Genomic DNA, 22,516 nt, shown 5'->3' on the forward strand with positions numbered 1-22,516 from the left:
TGACCTCACTTTTTACGTCCTGAGCACGCTATAAAAATGTCAGGTTGATATCTGTTTTCGTTTTCGAGTTATCCTGTTGACAGACAGACAGACGGACAGACAACTGGAAATGGACTAATTAGATGATTTTATGAACACCTTTATCAAAATTTTTTTCATAGCATCAATATTTTAATGCCTTACAAACTTGGGACTAAACTCAATATACTATATATATTTCATATAAGTATACATGGTATAAAAATATAATTTACTTAAATTAGTTGAAACAAGTGAAAAGAAACAATTGACTGAGTTAATTGTTGAAATACCATGCATAATCAGTGTTGATTTCTTTATCACATAACACATACAAAAATGTATAGACAGTGTTGATGCGCAATTGTTTGTTTTTTTGACGTCACGTAAATAACAAAAGATATTCACTTTTAAATAGGCAACACACAATTCCTATATTAATACATACTATAAAATTTGCACCTAATTAACGCTCTCGTGTGTAAACAGTGATGTTTACAAAAAATGTTTCAAACAAAAGTTTTTTATTTTTTTATAAGCAACATTTTTTACATTTAAACTTTTGATCTATCTCTAACGGTTTACAAGATGGGTCCTACGGACCCAAGACCGAATTGACCTATAATGCTCATTTACGAACTTGACCTCCCTTTTTACGTCCTGAGTACGCTGTAAAAATTTCAGCTCGATATCTTTTTTCACAAACAACCGGAAATGGACTAATTAGGTGATTTTATGAACAGCTATGACAAAATTTTTTTCCTAGCATCATTATTTTTAAGCGTTACAAACTTGGGACTAAACTTAATATACTATGTATATTTCATATATGCATGGTATAAATATCATTTATTCATTATTCTTTAATTATTTATTTATAATTCACTTGAAAATACAATTCTATAATTTTTATAAATGCTTTATTATTACTATGTAATTTAAAATGGTAAAAAAATAATTCGCAATAATTATTGGGCTTTGGTTTAACAGTTTTTTTTATAATCGCATATTTTTCAGCCCATCCTTTACAAATGTGTGTAGCCGCATTTTGATTTTTGAGAACATATTTCGAAAAATTATTTGCGACTACCGATTTTTGAGTCACGCTGGTCACTAATTGAATGCCACTCATTTCAATTGTAAGTTGAATCCCTTTAACAAAAAATTTCTAGCCTAAAAGTCATATCCTCCTCGCGTGTTTTTTTTTATATTTACTTAATCATATGAATTGCATCTATAAGAGCAGAGTGAGTTAGTATGTGAGTGTACATACACAATTTGTAAATTACAATTCACTGCAGATAAAATTTAAACGAGGTATAAGAAAAGTTGATTAGAAAATTTGTTTTTTAAATTATTTGAAAAATAAGACACAACACCTCAGGAGACTAATACATTTAGTAAAGAAACTATTTTGGTCTGAAATTGTGGTAAACTTATTTTTAGAATTTATATAAAAAATTACCTTTTATATTACCTTTTTACATTGTTTCTATCTGTTACAGACCAATAAATTCTTATCCAAAAACAAAAAATTATCCGGACAAAATATTTTCGAACAAGAATAGAAAAAAATAACATATTATGTCCTTTGTTTTTAAAATTGCGATTCCAAAACGAGAACATGTGAAAATATCTATAATATCGAAAATTATCGAAGAGACTACTATATGTTGTACAAGAATACTATTTTATAAAAAAATTACGCGGAAAAAATCCGTTAAAAACTGAAAATGAAAACCTGATTACTGATTTTCATTTTTTTTAAAATTATTCTTAAGTTTGTAGTGCGTATAGTTTAACGTTAAAATTTGGAATTTGGAACTGAAATAAATAATGATTTTATCTATTTGTTCTTCGAAAATTTTGGATAGTAAACATTTTTACGTATTCTCGTTCTGAAATAGTAATCTATAAACAAGAGCTTTTTTACCCGACAGTCAAGGATTAAAATAAAGAGGAAAATAAAATTAATTATAAAAACAGTAAAACAAATCCGACTTTGTGAAATAAAATCTGAAAAGAAAGAAATAAATCCGGTAGTTTATATAGCGACTTTAACAGTTGCGGTCCCTCAATATCTAGACCGAGTCAAATCTTCCCAATGATGGGCCCCGACTGTTAAAGTTGCTATATAAAGAAAAAAATGCTGGACTTGTTTCTTTCTGTTCAGATTTTATTTAACACGGCAGGATTTTTTAGTTTATTAATTATTAATTTTATTTTCCTTTTTAAACCGACTTCAAACAAAAACGGAGGAAGTTATCAATTCGACTGTATTTTTTTTTATGTTTGTTACCTCAGAACTTTCGACTGGGTGAACTGATTTTGATGATGCTTTATCTATTTGGAAGCTGGTGCTTCCCGTGTGGTCCCATTTCATTTTAGTCCAGTTCTGACAACGGCATACATGAGAAAACAACAAAAGTCTTAAATTTGCATTATTTGCACGACAAGAGGACGAAAAACTCAATGTCACGCCAATGTCACGACTTCAAAAGAAAAACTTTTCCAAAACAAATTAATATGCACTAAAAAGTAAAAAAATAACGATAACATAATGTAGTTAAAATTATTGTTATTTTTGGAGTCGGTGTCAGCCAAGAAATCAACTCTGACGGAACAGATTGCTACATTAGCTTGACTGACACCGACTCCAAAAATAACAATAATTTTAACTACATTATGTTATCGTTATTTTTTTACTTTTAGTGCATATTAATTTGTTTTGGAAAAGATTTTCTTTTGAAGTCTGTTAAAAGTTTTTCTTACTTTCCGAGTATTTAATTATCTATATTATGGTAAACTAGCTATTTATTTAGAAAATATATTTCTAGGTTTTAAATTTTATTCCGTACCTCCCTCTTTGCTACATTGTGGGTTTTCATGGACTTGGTTTCCATGGAATACGGGTCTTAAATCAGTGTTATAAGCGGTAGCTTATTCATTACATGCATACAACGTTTATCTGGCGCTAACATCATAATACTTCCTTGTTCTAAAAGAGCGATATGTAATAATCGCGAAAAAAATTCGGTATCGTGTTTACAACGGGAATATTTATTTTGAATGTTATATTTCATTTGACGAATGAGGGCGTGATGTTTATCATAAAATCTAATTGCATATGTACTCTTTTATTCTTCCTTCTAGATATAGATATAAAACATTTTTCTTAATTCATTCGGAGTTGTTTCTAAGCGTGCAGGAATGTCACGTTGCACCCGTACTTGATTTTGATTATATCTATATTTCTGGCTATATTTCAAGCTAGGAAAGATTCGGAACATATTTAACAAAAATTAAATAATTATGCAAAACCCATTCCAAATCGTTCATGGCCACAAAACTTTTTTTACGGCAGGAGTTCAATAATGATTGTATTAATATCATGAGCTATAATATTTATAGACTTTGTAATCAGTCCTTATATAATACTATTATTTATTTTATTATAGAATAGTTTAGATGGTACCTACTACAACAACTCAGTACTGTATGAACAAAAACCTATGGCATTTATATTTTATAATAAAAAAAAAAGTACTATCATGGGTATAAAAAACTCTGGTACTACTGGTACTTCATTTATATGAGAACATATTCTATGTATGTATGTACACAAACGTATTCATATGCTCGAACACAGTAAATAGAAATATATTCATACATTTAGGAGTGCATAAATGCATATAAATATATACTTGATTCAAGAGTTACTAATAAATACTGGATGATGTATTTTATTGTTAAATATTTTATAGAAAAGCAATAGCTGCAATCAAAAAGCTTTTTTATAAAATAAATTCGAAATTTGTTATCAAAGGAGATTTATAAAAAATTTAAAAAACTCCCGACAAATTTTCGGGTACGGAATCCTAAACTCGCTTTTGAAACATATCTAAGAACACTCTGCATTAAATTGTCTACTTCCCTAACGCTTTTTCCAAACTGAGCTGATTTGGAAGATCATCGCTAATTTTTAGTTTTTTTTTGGTAAGGAACCCTAAATTTGCACTTGAAACATAGATAAGAACACTCCCCAATAAATTACCTTTAAAAAAAACCAAAATCGGTTCATCTGTTTAGACGCTACGATGCCACAGAGAGACAGACAGACAGACACACACACATAGCGGTCAAACAAGCGAACAAACACCTCTTTTTTTTTTTTAAATACATCGAAACATATAGTTGGTTGAAATTGAAAGTTGTGGCTAACGGATATTGTCTAAACTTGACAATAGATATTTTGATATTTGAAATAATTACACAGTAAAAAAGGCTACTATTTTCAAGAAACGCGTTGGAAGGATCTCAATACTTAATTCAAGAAAAGTATTTGACTGGTTTCAAAATTAAAGTAGAGCAAGTAAATATTTTTCTGATCCTAGAAAACATTTACTTACTTCCATTTTTAACCCCGAACTAAAAAAAAGAGTTGTTATAAGTTTGATCGGTATGTACGTGTGTCTGTCTGTCTGTGGCATCGTAGGGCTAGGAACCGATTTTGATTTTTTTTTGTTTCGTTTGAAAGGTAATTTAATGGAGTGTGTTCTTAGCTTTGTTTCAAGAGCGAGTTTAAGGTTCCGCACCAGAGAGTTTTTTTAATGGAGAGTGTTTTAAGGGTTTAAAGTCAAGTTTAGGGTTCCATGTCCGAAAATTTGTCGGGGTTTTTTCAATTTCGTAAACACTTGTAAAAACTTAACTGTGTAGTATACATAGTATACAGAGGTTATGGAGATCGTACTATTACAGGGTGAACGGATGCTTAAGACACGTTACTATCTATAATAAGACTTGAAGTAAGGCGACTTAAGTAAAATTACTTGACTACAGTTTCTAGTCTAGTCAACAAGTGGTGAAATATAGGGATAATGGTAGTAAAAATACGTGTTATACCTCGTTAAATTCAGAAAGATGTCGAGAAAAATATGCCTGAAGCGTTTTTTAGCACATAAAACTGACAAAAGTTATAAACATTTCAAGATAAAATAAAAAAGAAATTTCGTTTTTCGCCAATATTTCGTTTGGCAGTAATTACAACAATCTAAAAGCGATGCAAAAGACCTGTTTTCAGCGTTAATGTCAAATTATAAATAATGGAGATATAGTTTGCGAGAGTGGGAGGTTTTGTTGGAAAATTGCTACTCATTAAGAATATTTTTTTAAAAATTTTTTACATATTAATATTTTTTGTATTTTTTGAAATATTGGTAAATATTATAACTTTGTAAATTAACTTTGACAAATTATAACTTTGACAATTTTTATGTGCTAAAAAATGTTTCTTGTACATTTTTCTAGACATTCCAAATCTAACGAGTAATTAATCCATTTGACTTCAATAAGTCTCGTATTATATTTTTGATTTAGTTTTTTATTAAATACTTTAAAACGAATAAAGCCATTTTGTTAAAAATGGTGGACGTATTTTCATGGCAGTACAAAATACAATCTCAAGTTTATGTAGGAAATGGTAAAACTTAATGCTTATGTAAGTAATAGTTAAATTGTAACATAAAACAAAGATCATTTTCCAAATTTTTTTTCGAAGGTAACAGATCAGTTTCTATACACTTTGTTTAAGAGTTCTGTAGCACTGTTATCAAAAACATTGTTTATAAAGAATACCTAATATTGTTAGTTAAAGTTAAATATATCTGATTTAGTTTTGTACAATTGAAAGGGATTTAATTTTTAATTAGTTTAAAAACTATTCAATGAATTTGAAAATGAAGAATGGAAATTGTTTTGCTGAGGATATAATTAGGAATTAAAGAGATTTTTTCACACAAGCGATTTATATAGAAACAAATGTTTATTACCCACAAGAAAATACTCAAATTTCAGTTAAAAAGTCATTTTGATGAAAAATAAGGGTATAATTACGAAAAATTACTATTTCCCCAATCCACAAAAAATGAAAATCGATGATTTTTTTATTTAAACATGGAATTATTAATCTAATAAATAGCAGAAAATTTTTTTTTTCGGATAACTATAAAAACAACCATAAAAGTCATCAAAGATTTGTTTGTATCTCTTACTAACAAAACAGATTTTAGATTTAAGTTCTTATGGTATACATAGTACATGACGTCAAATACTATGTCCGATTTCTTTGTCTAATGTTAGTCTAACTAGTAGTTCAAAAAGTTTACATCATTCCTATTTCTTGAACGATTTTGATTTTAATTTCACCTTTGCCATCTTTTTTACGGTATTTTCACATTTTGTTATTATTAACGTTATACGCATATGGTTCTGGTTTCCATTTTTGGATCTTTAATTAGATCATTTTATAAACGTTTTTATTGATATTTTTTGCATTGAAAACATGTTAAGGTCACAGGTTGCAATTTGAGTAGGAAGGAAATTTCTATTTTCATGAGAAATTTCAATAATTTGGCAAATTAACAGAAAAACGTATTAAATAATGGTCGTAAAAATACGTCTGGTAGCTCGTTGAATTCGGAAGTATAACTATGCCAGTATTTTATATGCCGGTGAGTAAATATGCTAGTAGGCATAAAAATGTAAAACTAGCCTTGATATCATGGCAATTTTTGAAAGTAAAATTAAAATTGATTAAAAAACGAAGAAATTATAAGCATTAACCTATATCGTCCTCTTTGTTTAATTTGGAATTTTTAACGTTCATATTTTGCCTGCTTCTAAACATTTTCAAAAACCAACATCACTTTTCTGCCCGTGCAGTGACCATTCTTCATCTGAGGTGATAAAAAAATTTTGAAATCAAGCCTATTGTCTAATTTGTTGTAAAAATTCACTTTATGTCAGATTTCTAACTATATTAAATTCTTTAAAGTATTAATATACACCGTATTTTTCTCAAATTTTTAAATAAATATTTAATATCTTAAAAAAATTATTTAGTTTGAGATACTTTTTTTGATCTTTTTACAACAATCTAAAAATGACGAGAGAGTGCAAAGAAAACGACATCCGACTGCAACATTAAATCATGCTTTTTAGAACATTATTTAATATGTATTGGAAGCCAATTATTTATTAAAAAAAGAAGAATTTAAAGTAAAAAATATCTGCCTTTATAAAAGTTACAATATGAGTTGAATTAAATTATTTTCCCTGGATCAGTAGAAAAAAGCAAGTAGAATAAACACAATAACGAAAACAAATTATGTAAACTATTAAATTGACAGATCCCATTTGTCCAAAAATGTTAAAGTTAAATTTATTAAATATTAATTTTCTTTACTCAATCTTTCAAATATAAAATGGAAATTATAATATATAAAATTTATTTTAATTCTGAACGTGAGCATGATTTAAGGAAACTTTGTCCGCATCAAGCGCTATGATCGACTCGATCGACCATACGGTGTGCTCTCTACGAATAACATGTGCAGTTTTTTATGTACTGAAAAACTATTATGCACATTTTTCTAGATTTTCTAGACCATTGTTTCTATATTTCACCAATTTGAACTTGTTGACTTGACTATCATTGATGAATATTTCTAATCTAATCTTTAATTTAGGCGAATCCAAAACCTTTTTAAAACTACTATCCAAAAACATATTATATGTAGGTATATTCTGTATACACAGGGTATAAAAAGAGTAAATATATAATCGATTTTACTATTGTTAATAATACTTGTATTAACTATATAGAATTATCAAATAAATGACACCTTAAGGAATATAAAAGGTTTCGACATTTATGTGCTTAAACCGATTACACGTGTTTGGTATATTTGTACCCACTAAGTGGCCCCCAATGATTATAGAAAAGAAAGATACATATTGGTTAAAAAACATAAGTTGATTAGAAATTGAATTAGTTTTGTAGGTTAAATGTAATAGCTTTCATTGATTCGAAATAGTTTTAACAGAAATAATCCAAAGTGAAGTCAACTATAGTAGCTCAGATAATTAAAAATAAAATAGACTCGCATTTTCTCAAAATAAGTAAAAATTAAGATCTCATTATTGATTAAGAGCCAGGCCAAATAAATTCTTTGATTTTACTAAAGCTGATCATTTGGGGATCCTTCGCTTGACTGACCGCAGTATGTGTGTGTAACCGACTACAATAACCAATCCTCAAATGATTAGCTTTAGTAAATTCAAAAAATTTCTTCTGGCTTACCTCTCTCATTATTATCATCGTTAGTGCATAGTACATAGTACGTAGTACATAATATTTTAACAAAACTTTGTTAACTGTTAACTCGCATTGAACTAAATTAATAAAATTTCTACAATTTCTTTTTAAATATTTACTTTAAACCATCCACATATTTATTTGGTTTTTTATAAAAAATTTAAAAACAGTGACAATACTGATTTTAAGTTAACAAACAAACAAAAAACAGTTGTAATGTTTCTAGTTTTCAACCACTTTTTTATTGATTACAATATTTGCATCATTTGTCCCGCACATTCAGTATATTGAGGATATCTTTTCCGTAACCAAATGACATATTTAGTGGTTGGTACTACTTGTATCTGTAACTAAACTATCATCTCGATTCCTTTAGGACAAAAATTATGGAAGTGATATTTATTATATGATGTAGTAAATTAATATATGAATGTGAAATATTTTATATAGATGAAGGTGTAATATATACACTGTGTCTCAAAATATATAGAATCTTATCGAAAGAAATCCGAATAGTCCTACATCACGCCGAGAGTTTATAAAAGTTTCCGTGAAAGGACGCAGAGGTTCAAAATTTTATGAGGATTAATTTTGTAGATTAGCTTTTGTAATTCATAATTCAACTTCTTACCTTCATTGAACTTCCCTTTTGTTCTCTATTTAATGGATTTTAACTTTTAGTGTGGAACCCTATTAAAAAAAAACAGGCCTTGTTAGAATCGAATGACTAGTTAACTCAAAAATGTTTCACCCTTTTAGGGGATGAATTTCAAAAAATCCTTTCCAACAGTATAAAATCAGCGTCATCTCGAATTTCAAACTTTTATCATTAGCGATTTAGACTGCTGGTTGATATATCAGGCGAAACACCGCCCTTTCCTTGCGACTAGAAAGTCAAATTCTAGTTTTTCTTTATTTCACGTTAGTTTGCTATAATTTCACTTGCCCTACAGTCAAATTTAATTGTGAAAGAAGTGAAATAAAAATATGAGTAAAATACATATTAGCTAAGTTAAGGGTTATTTTGCGAATGAGAATGCGAATGTTAGAAAATGTGCGAATGTTCCCGAATGCGAATTGCGAATATTCGTTCCATCCCTAATACATACATGTGCATATACTACATATTTTATAGCGTAAACTCTATAATCCCTAATACATAACATATGTTTTACATATAAAATAAGTAAAATGATGATCAATTCAAATTGAATTTGCATTCAAATATAAGTACTGAGAGCTGTGTCATATTCTCAGAAGAAAATCGTATATTGTGAACTTTCTTCTATAATGATTATTAACAAACATATATGAGATTATATATAAATACACTGAAAAATAATAAAATAATGACAATCTCGTCCTGAAATTTCATAATGAAATAAAGTAAAAATACTTTCAAACAATTTCCTTACGATTAGAACAAGTACAGCCAAATATTTGTATTTACAATAGAATTGGAAGACTCGAAGAAATCTAATTTTTTTTTTAAATAAACCAATAAGAATGTATAGAATTTTTATTTTTTTACCTGCTCTAGTAGTTGCAATAATCACATCACTACTTTGTTTTAATATTTATAAGTGGTAGAACCAATAAAAAAAAAAAAAAAAAAAAACATTGTTTAAAACTATGTTGCATTTCAAAACAACAATATATGAAATTTATTAATTGACAGTTATTACTTTCATACAAACAACTCATGCGTTTGTGTCAACTTCACTACTCAACCCGTACGGTAACTATCGTACGGTAGTTGTATCAGGTTCGTGGCACCATTCGCCATATTTGATCTCGCGATGAGGAGACAACCTCATATCGGTTGGTATTAAGAATTTTTTTTCAGTATAAATATAGTTTAAAAAACTAAAAAACCATGCTTTATTGCACTAAAAAGTGGCTGGAAATTAGTTAAGTAATACAAAGCTTTGGGTTCTCTCTGCACTTATTCTTTAAATGAATTAGATTTTTGTAGATCTTGAATGCTGAATACTCCAGAATCTCTAATTAAGCCAAAAATTGTACTCTGTTCTCTGTAACGACCAGAAGAAAATATACGATTATTTCCCTTCAATATAAAATGAACTATCTACCTTATAAATATAACTTTAGAACTCTTATCGAGGTTTCTACGTAGAAATTTCTCAGAGCTACAATATTATATGCATAACATTATCATAGATATAACATGTGCATCGAAGATTGAATTGTTAGAAAACATACATTTAAAGTTCACTGGTTTATTTTATGTACAAATTTTATAATTTGGGATCAACTTTGATATTTTGACAAGACTTTCTCATTATTAACCGACTTAAAAAAAAAGGAGATTCTCAATTCGACTGTATTTTTTTTAATGTTTGTTATTCCTCAGTACTTTCGACTGGGTGAACCGATTTTGATGATTTTTTATCTATTTTCCATTAAAATGGGACTACTTTCCGTGTAGTCCCATTTTATTCTGGTCGAGTTCTAACAACGGCATCCATGAGAAAACCATAAAAGTCTTAAATTTGCATTAAGTATGCACGACAAGAGGACAAATAACTCAATATCATGCCAACCGATTTCGACTATTCTTTTTTTAGTCACAAATAAGTTATTATACTTCAGATTCACTAAAAATCACAAAATAAAAATAAAACTTTTAACAAAAAGAAAACCGACTTTAAAACAAAAACTTTTCCCAAACAAATTAATATGCACTAAATAGTAAAAAAATAACAATAATATAATGTAGTTAAAATTATCGTTATTTTTGGAGTCGTTGTCAGTCAAGCTAATGTAGCAAACTGTTCTTTCAGACTTGTTTTCTTGGCTGATATCGACTCCAAAAATGACAATAATTTTTTTTTAACTACATTATATTATCGTTATTTTTTTTACTTTTTAGTGTATATTAATTTGTTTTGGAAAAGTTTTTCTTTTGAAGTCGGTCTTCTTTTTGTTTTTGTTTTTGTTTTTTTTTTTTTTTATCATAGACACATGTTTAGTCAACTAAATCAATAGTTAGTCCAGATCCAGGAGGAGGGGCTACTATTCGGATTCGCCTTCCTCTGGGTTCGTCCGTGAATCCATCAATAATGGCAACGATAAATATTCAGAGAAATAATTAACATAAAAATTAAATGAAGGAAACATTTCTAATGAACACATTAATAGATTATCCATTCAGTATTCCACTTGTTAAAAAAAATTTTAATGTTATAATAAATCAATAAGTAATACATTTATCTATAAATAATTATAGTGGAGGCATTTATAATCGACCATATTGTTGTCTAAACTGTATTTGGTAAAAGCGACTTTTTTTTTGAACGAATAAAGTATTTACAAAAGCGGTATACCGTTAAATGTGAATGAATCGGAAATATTTATTATCATCATTAATGGCAGAAAAATAAAACAACAAGTGAAAACAAACAATTGACTGTGTTAGTTGTTGAAATACCCTGTATAGAAAGTATTGAATGTCGGTTAAATAAGAGAAAACAAACATAATTTATTTGGCTTTCAAAAATTTCGAAAATTTTCGAAACTATTTATTAAAGTTTTATTTCGTTTTTCGAAAATGTTCCATATGACCATTAGTTGAAGTTACATGCAAATTTCAACAACCTATTTTTTATAGTTTTGGAGAAAATGGTCACCAAAGTTTTGTCCTAGTCACGGCTTCATGCATGGGTAAACAGTGATGTTTAAGAAAAATTGTTGTTTATTCATTTTATAGGGAACATTTGTTAGATTTAGTCTTTTTTTCAGTCTGTAACGGTTTAAAATATGTGTCTTACGGGCCAGAGACCCAATGGACCAATGTTGCTCATTTATGAACTCAAACTCACTTTATCCGTTCTGAGCACGCTGTATAAAATTTCAGCAAGATATCCCTTTTCGTTTTTGAGTTATGTTTAAGTGATTTTGTTCGTAGAGTGGTATTTTTTAGCATTAAAAACTGAAGACTAAATTTAAAATACTTTGATATATATTACATTTATACATTTTAAAAATTAGGAAAAAAATCGAAAAGTTTCCTAAACCAGGTATTTTGGTATACATTTTCAACAGACCGTCCTAATAAACATACTATAGGTACTCAAGTTATCTAAAATTAACACTATGTTTGATGCACCGTCTATGAAAAAGCCTGTCGTAAAGTGATTTTGTGTTCATAACTGCTTAAGGTAGTTCTCCTTGATTGCAATATATTAGGAACTTTACAAAACTTGGAAAATAAATAGTAGTAGTAGTTCTGTGGTTGTAACAGAGACAGCTATAGTAAAAGTATTGTAAACAACTGATCATACACTGAGTATTATGAGTCTAAAGTTTCCGCTGGTATAGTATTCGACAAAAATTATACTTAATTTCACTATAGACTCATATGGCCTTACTGTGCTAGTAATACAAAACTTTTGACAAGAGCTAGAATTAGTACTTAAATATTCGATACGAAAAATAATACTATCAATTTTAGGTGTAAAAATTTTAGAAATAAATTATTTTAAAACACATAAATTTTACAAACGGGAAATTCGGTCTGTATATTGTTATTTCACGATCATCGGAGAATCCATCTGGCTAAAATTTAGATGGAAAATGGCTTCCATTCGAACGTCCAAATTGTTCTTTTACAAGATAATTTTCCACTTTCTCATCAAAATTGAACTCACCACAATAAACACACAAAAGCCAGAAGCTATTTTGTTAGTTCGGGAATCCAAAGGTTTGATCTACCGGACCATTTAACTTAAATAGAACAAATATTATTCGATAATATTAAAACATTCAGCAACAAAACCTATTTATTTCGTAGACTGTATTATTTGTAAACAAACCATCTAAAACTAGACATTTTAGTACCAGAGAAGGAAATTCTGGTTATATTCATATGTTAATATACACTACAAAGTATTCCATATAGAAAAGAAGTTCCCATCTGGTTAAGATTATTATAGCCAAATATAAAGAATATGGTATGGTTCATCTGGTTTGTTCACTTGTTATCATATTCTGATCAAGCAAAGGGGAAATTGAACAGCTGAGTATCATAGAAACATCTTATTAGACCATGAGTTCATAATGAAGCGAAATTTAAAAAACTTCCTTTTGTCAGTCATTTGAAAAAATCGACAAATACTCTAAAATAGTCATCTGGTTTAAAAAAAGCGATTACCTGGAAAGTTTTCCGGGAGTTTTGAAAATGAGTGATTTCATAGATTTTATGGTGCTCTTTCTTGAGCCGCCAAATTTGAAAAATGGCGTCGAAAAGCAGTTTTTTGGCGATATCTGTTTTTTTGCATTCTTTTCGAGTCATTTTACTTACGAGGGAAATATCTATATACAAAATTAAGCTGGAGAAAATGGAGTACAATTTTAATTTTTTTATTGTAATAGAAGTAGATTTTTTGTTAGTAGAAGTTTTTATCGAATACCTGCTTATAAGGTATCATATGTTTATCGCCTTATACGCAATAGTTTATTGCCTGATATTCGATAAATAATTATAAATTTTTAAAAATTGTCTCTCGGTAGTACTCAATAGAATAATTAGTTTGCGTTCATTGAGCCAGTGCGTCTAATAAAAGAAACTGTATTATTCGCGAAAATCTAATAACTGATGGTAAAGTAGCAGAAGTTGAGGAAAAATAATTAAAACCACATTTAAAAAAACGTGCCGCTTAATCTACCTCAAGTTGGGGGTGGAAACAAATTTTCGCGAAAGCGCGTATGAAGCAACACTTTGCGGCACTCTTACGCCAAAACTATTTTACGATTTTACGAAAAACATTTGCAGGACATAAATGGTAGGAAATTTTTTCTAGTTTAATTTTGTATGTTTCCTCGTAGAATAGATCGGAAAAAGATTTTGTCAAAAAAGTGATTTTCAACATGGCGGCATAAACGGCAAAGATACGAGGTAGCGAAGAGGAAATTCGAAAAGAGCATTTCCAAATCTAAAAAAATCACACATTTTCAAAATTCCCAGAAAGCTTACCACCTAAGACTACCAGATGGCTATACTAAAAGATTAGTTTAGTAGTATTAAGGATAAAGAACGTTCTAATCGTGTCTTGAGTTTCGAATATATGGAAATCAAATTATTCAATTTTCGTGTTTTGCGGAGTCATAAAAACATCATGGTTTGCACCTGCCAAAAGGGTTTTTAAGCAAAATCTTTACACCAGTTTTTTTTAAAAATTTGGGGCAGAAATAATAAAACACGATAATTTCATTCCATAAATTTGACACACGAGTAATAATTTGGTAAAAAAAGAAAATAATTTGTTTCTTGCCAAATTAATCTCTTACAAACACTGGAAAGAAATTTTGGTTTATTATGGGCTTACGATCCATAAATTGTGTAGTAATGGTTGGTCTTTACAAATCGGTTACAAGACGGAAATAAAATATATGGATGTATGCACGTACATGTATGTTTAGATGAAAACTAACATTTACTATGTTTAGAAAATTTTGTTAACAAACAAAACACAATTTATTTTTGTAACGAAAAAAAAATCACTGTCGCCATAAGTAGAAAATTTCGTTATATCAAAAATAGTGTTTTTGGAAATCAATTTGGAAAGTTTAGTTTTATGATTAATATCGTTTATCCGATAAAAATATCGTTTTATGATTTTCAAATTTCCTATGATTTGAAACTGATGAGAAATCTATGTATTAATAAAATTGAAGTATCTTTCTGATTGCTTATATGTTCACGGAAAAGTCCCATATTTACTATATTTAGTCTATTTTAGCTTTTTTTAATTTTTTTAAATTTGTGTTGGCACTGTTTGACTTTTTTTTATTTTTGTTAAAGCAAACAGATTAATATAAAAATCACTATGAAAAACGTAAAAACTAACATTTTATTTAATTAGTACAATGAAAGGTACTAATTTTTTACAAAGGACAAATTTTTGTTGTTGTTATAAAAAACAGGTTTCTTTTTTGTAAGAAATAAAGAAAAGGAGTTTTCAAGTTCCAGATGGATCCGCGGGACCTTTTTTATTTCTACATTGTTTTCTTTGGTGATGTTTTCTTGAATATCTCTGCTTCTATTAATGGTATTGATACGTATAAAAAAAGAAGTGTTTCTTAAGAATTTCTTCATAGATTTTGCCGGCTATCAAGCCCTCAACAAAGCAAAATAACGTCAAATTCGCAAGAAAACCGATGTAATCTCATATTTTCAACTTCCTTTGATAATTTTTCGAAAATGAAAGAATTCAATTCTGGAAAAAGATGTAATCTTATGATAATAAAAAAGGGTGGTAAATTTAAGTCCGCTACATAACCTCAATTTTGAGAAAAACTAATTTTTCTAATAAATTTAATAAGCTCGTGCAATTTATGCAAGTCTTCGGACCAAAAATTAAATTTTTAAATTACGGATATATTATGTACTTTTGGATAGTGCTAACGGTTTTTATCAAAAACTGATCATGAGCAGAAACATTACAAAACAAATAACTCAAAAAAATCCTGATTTGCATCATTACAATGTACAACAATTTCCAATTTTTTTCAGGTTTTTTAATTCAGTTTTTTTTTTTTTTTTTTTAAAGCCTGTAAATAAAAGGAAACTTGCAATTGTTGTACCTTTTAATGATGCAAATTTGGATTTTTTCGCGGTTTTTGCATTTTTTTAATGTTTTGGCTCATAATAAGGTTAAAAAAACCGTTGGCACTATCCAATTAAGAACATACAAAAATCTGTAATTTAAAGAAAAGGATAAAGTCCAATGATTTGCTTAGAAAGTACGAGCTGTTCAAATTTTTCAGAAAAATTCGGTCGCGGATCATTCCTGATCCGTAAAACTGTTTTTCTGTATTTTTTACAACAAAAGAAACCCACAAAAAAAAAAAATTAGCCATTCGCAAAAATTTTTCGAGTTCATTATCAAAATCCGGTAGATTTATCCAACTACTAAATGATATTCCTAAGCCACTTCCATTCGAAATTCATATATTAATTAAATTGTAAAATTAGATATCGATGAATAGAGAGAATATTTTACCTATTAACAAGAATTTCTATGTGATACATTCATCCCTATTATTGTATTATACAATATACTACACGTATACAAGAGATATATCGCCCATATGACTAAGGATTATATAAGGTCCTATAATTTGCAATAATAATCTTCTATATAGATAATAATATAAATATTTTGTGTATTGTTTCATGATATACTCATCGTTAGAATTATCATCCTCATCATAAGTACCTATAGTCATACCTACCTAATATTATGTGTGTAGAAATGATAGTGATGGTATCAGAATATTACTTGTCTTTGATTAAAAAAAAGTGAAACAGTTGAAAATAAAAATCGATTATATTCTTGTTTTGTGTATTACTTTGAAGATATTTTGATACCAAAATCATTGAATCAAATGAAAATGAAAATGAATCATTCGTTTACCAACTCAGAAGACACACTAAATTGAAAATATTCGAAACTAATGTCAAAAGTGTTCTTCTGTATGGATGTCAAACCTGGAAAGTCTCGCAAAGCATCACCAGACAACTGCAAGTCTTTATCAACAGTTGTCTCAGACACATCCTCAACATTTATTGGCCCAACACGATTTCCAATGAAAACCTGCTGGACACCTGTCACCACACTCCAGTAGCACACACCATCAAGCAACGAAAATATGGTTGGATTGGTCACACACTCAGGCGAAACAACAGCATTGCCAAAGAACCACTTGAGTGGAACCCCCAAGGAAAAAGAAGGGTGGGCCGTCATACCTGGCGAAGAACCCTGGAGCAAGAAATTACTGAAGAAGGCAAATCCAGGAGAGAAGTCCAGTCCATGGCACAGAATCGAGTTCGTTGGCGAGCATTTGTTGAGGCCCTACGTCCCCCTCGGGATCACAGGACATAAATGTATAATATACATTCTTTTATATGCTTTTGTAAAAAAAATGGCACAACGGTTTAAGAAATATTTACTATCAAATTCAGTTTTTTTACCAAAAAAGGGCACATTTCTCATAAACTGCTAAAGGAATCGCTGTGAATGTTTCATTAAAAAAATTAAATTTTTTAAATTTTTGCTATCATTTTCATTTCAACTCTTTAAGGTATTTAAGTAAACTGAAAATGATACCCAATGATTTGAAATTTTATTTATCAATTAATCATCCTTTTATACGTCTTCTCTGAAAAATTCGTATCGATTCTGTACGGTTTATGAGAAATTAACTAATAAAGTCAGCGTTGTTACCAAAAAGTTTTTCATTTTTTGCACAATTCTTAATTTTGGTATGATTTTAAAGCTTAAAACTTAAGGATTATTGATTAGTTTCTTATGAAAATGGTAAAATAGTTTTAAACGCACTAAAAAGCCAACTTTTATAACAATTTCTTATAGCACGATGTAAATACTCATTAATTGACCCACAATGTTTCAGTTTTTTGGTAATACTTTCGTTTTGGTATCGAAACACGTTAAAAGTGTATCTCAAAAGTATTTTGAATCTTGATTTAACTCACATAGTCTAATATTACTTGTGTTTTAATCTTTTGCCACTTGGTACAGTTGTTCTGTTACAAAAGCATTTAAGTACTAGTTAAAATAAATTTTTGACAACATAATGCCTGTTGACAGAAAATATCAGACCTTTATAGCACGGACTAAACATTTTTGATTAAAAAAAAAAAACAATTTTTTTGATTTCCTGTGAGATTGTACCGAAGTTTTTTATTTTAAAAGTGTAACAATTCGGTTTTGAAAAATCTGTACAAAAATTTTCATCCATTTTTCAAAATTATATTTTTTGACCACCATAAGAAAAGCATGTAAGAAAATTAATTGTGCTTGTAACGTATTGTGTTTTTTAGTAACCTCTCTTATTTAAGAAACTGTATGGGGAATCAGTAGATCATGTTTTCCTACCGTCAATCACATTTTTCCAGTTATTTATTCAGTCACAGTGGTGCTGTGCACACCCCATATTGCGCCTACGCTGTAAAAGCGTGTTAGCCAAATGACATTGAATTGAAAGAGCAGATCCGAGAAGCAGTGCTTCAATTTCTATTGACAATGCTGCAGTGTATATGTGGCAAATAACTTAAAAACTCAGTTTCAAAATTGTTTACACCAAGACGGAGATCTTCTTACTGGAGTTAAAACTTATAATCAATAATCCTGTTTTTACTAAATCAGTTGAATTTACTTTAAAACAAAAGTCAATTTATTTAAAATCACAGTTCATTTTCTCCCGATCTTAATTTTCTTAAATGCTTCTTTTTTTGGGAGTTTTATGTGGTAAAAAGACAATTTCCAAAATTCATGGGAATTCATTATTACAGTGATTTCAAAATTGTACACTTTTCAATCTTTACTCTGTATATCCTTAAACAATACTTTTGCTTTAGTTTCCACCCAAAGGGTCTTTTCAATATATTTTTTTTCTATTTTGAAATTTTTGGCAATGATGGTTGAAATTTTTTGACCGAATCTGTTCCAGGATATACTACCGTGGTCGAATTGGAAGCATATAGCCAAAATAGTAAGTATAATATCTATATATACCACTTACATAAACGTAATAATAATTACAGTGCTAACTGGAATTCGTTGCCTACAAGGTAACTAAAAATAAACCATGATTACTGACAAATTTATTTCCTATGCAGAAATCAATTTCTTAAAAGTCAAATTTCCATTTGATCTGTAAAAGTTTTTAACTTGAAATTTCTCGCACCATTAAATTTCCATTTAATCTGTAAATGTTTTTACTTGAAATTTCTCGTACCATTAAATTATTGTAAATTCTTTGGAATGTGAAATTTTGATGAAAGGTTTTATTTATATCTTTTTTGTTCATAATTAATCACAATTAAAAATGCGCTAGCGATATCCTGAAAATGAGGCAGCACTAGCGAGGCAGTGAGTAAACCGCTGCAATCTTGCAGCGCAAAGTTGTAGCGGTTGTTCATGTGGGACTCACTTAGGCGATAATGCCCAAGTAAAAATCGACGAAGGATCGGTTTACATACAAGGACCACCCCTTAAATCATTTGGAGGGATGGTCCTCTCGCCAGATCTGAGTAATGTAAGATGAGAGATGTACCATAGTTTCTTCTTCTTCTTCTTGATGACGAATCCGATTGTAGTCGCGGTATACTGACAGGTCTATGCTTTCATTATGCTAGCCACTCAGCCCGTGTCCTGTTATAATTGCTTCAATATTACCTATAACTCTCTTGCAGTGTAACATAATTTTGTTTCACATTGTATATAACTAACTATTTTGGCTATATAATCTAAAATCAAAACTAATTCATTGGAGGACAGTCATGTTATATATATATGTTGAATATACCTATGCGAGTTAGTTTTGGGACTTTGTGGTAGATACAATATTATAGCATTTGCACATATTGTTGAGATTAGGAATCACCCATGAGATTAGAAATACCATCCTAATAATGTATATTGGTACTAGTAGGGTACTAACTATTGTCATAATTATACTCTGCATATAGGTCTGGTGTCAAGTGAAGTATTTCATAGCCTTTTCAGAATGGCACAAAATTTAAGTTTTAGGATGTATATAGGAGCGCCAGGGCAATTTTGGATAAAAGGCTTGATTTTTTTTATATGAAGTTGGACTAAATCTAAATCATTTCTGAAAACTTTAGGGTGGGGGGGGGGCTGCCCCATTATTTCAATAAATAAATGTTTTCTATAGTAGGCATATTTAGTTGGTCATATGAGAAAACCGTAGATGGATGATAAAAGAGGTAGAAATAAAAAAAATCTATTTAAACTAATGTTAAAACCTTAAAAATTATTGAAAAAAAACCGTTCTGTCCGACTACTTAAGCATGTATGAGCACGGTTGTGGGGACATGAATTTAAAAAATATATATTTTCCAATTTTTGATGGTCAAGTTTTAACTTAGACAATATAAGACGAAACATACGATTAAAATTTTTCGATATCTGAAGTAATTTTCAAAATATCGAAAATTGAAAAGTTGGTTTAATTATTTAACGTTCGATATTTCAAAAACTAAGGCAGATATTGAAAAATTAAATTCTTATTTTTCGTCTACATTCATGAAGTTTACCTACTAATAATAACAAAATTCTTCATCAAAGTTGAAAATAAGGTACAAACAATTTAAATCACAAATCTAAACATGCCTTGGCGATCGTGCTACCACAACTGTTGTCAAACAACTTTTGTCCTTTGAAGGACAAAAATTTTTCAGGTAGCCTGGAAAGTTTTAATTGCACAAGAAATATTTATATGAAAATAATTGGATAAAAAAAATTATTTTTTTCAATAACGAAACGAATGAAATATTCGTTGTCGTAACACTTTAAAAAATAAATTTCAACCTATTGTGAAATGACTGTCAAATACTGACATGGTCCTAGACGTAATACCACATTCTAGAACAGTTTGAGTATCATAATATGGAGTGTTAGGTAATTGTTATAAGTAAAATGAATGAATGTATATATTTAAAGATAACCGTTAATTAGGATTATTTTTATTTCTCTTATTCTATAAAAGCATACGTTTCTATTTAATTCTCCTGGAACTAAATATGGCTATTGGTTTTGTGCAAATGATGCAATTCCGGCATTAATTGCACTAATAAGATAGACTTAATCTCTAGAGTGTGGATGAAACAATAATTTCTGGTATTATTTTGAGCTGACGATGCACTTTCAAATTTTTTCAAATCTTCAGCTGAAAAACTAATTGATTTACTATTTGCAACTTAATCTTCGGTTGAATTGGATATTCAGCCAAAAAAGATACGACAATTTTTCTCATAATACTGGGTGAATAAAAAATTATCTGTGCCTTAATCTTGATCTTTCATAGCGCCGATATACGAACTACATATAATATATCACTTACGCATCTATTGAACAAATCTTTATGAGTTACTATCGCATATTTTAAACCCTTCCATGCAGAAAGACGTGTGCTATAAGCACAACATGTGTATGCATATGTGTTTCTCCGTGTCTGTGTGTGGCATTGTAGTACTTAAACGAATGAACCGATTTTGATAAACTTTTTTTTTGTTTGGAAGGTGACTTGATCGAGAGTGTTCTAAGCTAGGTAAGGCTAGGTTAGAGTGGATGTCCTGGGGTGGAACACACTAAGATCATAGGTTCCATCGTGATGCCGAAAATATATTGATCCCCATCCCCGTCCCCGACGACTACTCCATGAACCATTTAGAGCTGTTTAAGAACAGCAGGAGTTCTTTGACGTAAACGAAATTTAAGTTCTTAGCTATGTTCCAAGAAAATCTAGAGGGAGGGAGTCCGTGGATATTTAAATTTTGTAAATTTCACCTGTTTATTTTGTAAATTGTTAATTGGTTTTAAATATGAAATCAGTCTGTGAACTTCCATACACTCCATATTGTTTTTGGTATTGTGAAAGTTATTTACTTTTTTAACTTGTCAAATATTGCAGCTTTTTTTGGCAGAAAATGACTTAATAATGAAAATAGCTTGTTTTTAAGCTTCTAACGATCACACCATAAATTTAATTATTAATATTATAATTTTGAATGTTTTTATAAATATTTAATATAAATTACATTAAAACAAATTTTTAAAAGTGTTACAAACCTAATTTAGTGAATTGTTACATGAAAATTAAACAAATTATTCTAAATAATAATTTTGTAATTATATTTAAATTAAAATTATTCATTTGAAAACAAACAATTCCAATCAAATTAATCGAAAATATTATTAGAATAATTAATCATACAAAACAAAAACAGTCGGTAATTATTATTTACGGAATAAAAATACCTAACTGATATTTATCAATGTAATTAATCATTACATTTACTTTAACAATATGAACAAATACATTTTTACCATAGAATTACAATAAAATCTGTTAAAAAATTAGTCCTAACATCTTTATCAGGATCACAACGTCCCCATTATTTGCTAATTAAATATCCGTATTCGTTGTGTGCGTAGTCATGATAGGGACAATAAAATCGATGCTGTTTCCAGTGAAAAATTTTGGCGTTAAAGGACGCTATTATGACTAATTTGCAATTCTTTACATGTTAATGTCATAGAAAATGTCAAATTTAAATTATTGAAAAACACTAATTAATTAAACTTAATGCATTAAAAATTGTGAAAATAAGAAATCAAATTGCACAAATATTATTTTTCAAATGTAAATTATCATAATTATTTATTTATTTATATTTGTGAGACAATAATATTAAATTTTCAATGTAATTGATAAATGCAATCAATCCATACAAATATATATGCATCTATACAATTCTATAATTAAAGTAGTGTA

The 22,516-nt window shown here is 28.9% G+C and overlaps 1 long non-coding RNA gene across 1 annotated transcript; it reads left to right on the forward strand.

Annotated features, from left to right (window-relative positions):
* Positions 1-1,325: 1,325 nt before the first annotated feature.
* Positions 1,326-19,878, forward strand: LOC123300934. The gene is made up of 3 exons (XR_006535416.1): positions 1,326-1,335; positions 9,146-9,147; positions 19,788-19,878. It is a non-coding gene; the product is annotated as an uncharacterized LOC123300934 (long non-coding RNA).
* Positions 19,879-22,516: the final 2,638 nt, after the last annotated feature.

Source organism: Chrysoperla carnea, chromosome 5 (assembly GCF_905475395.1).
Source record: "Chrysoperla carnea chromosome 5, inChrCarn1.1, whole genome shotgun sequence".
Taxonomy (NCBI): Eukaryota; Metazoa; Arthropoda; class Insecta; order Neuroptera; family Chrysopidae; genus Chrysoperla; species Chrysoperla carnea.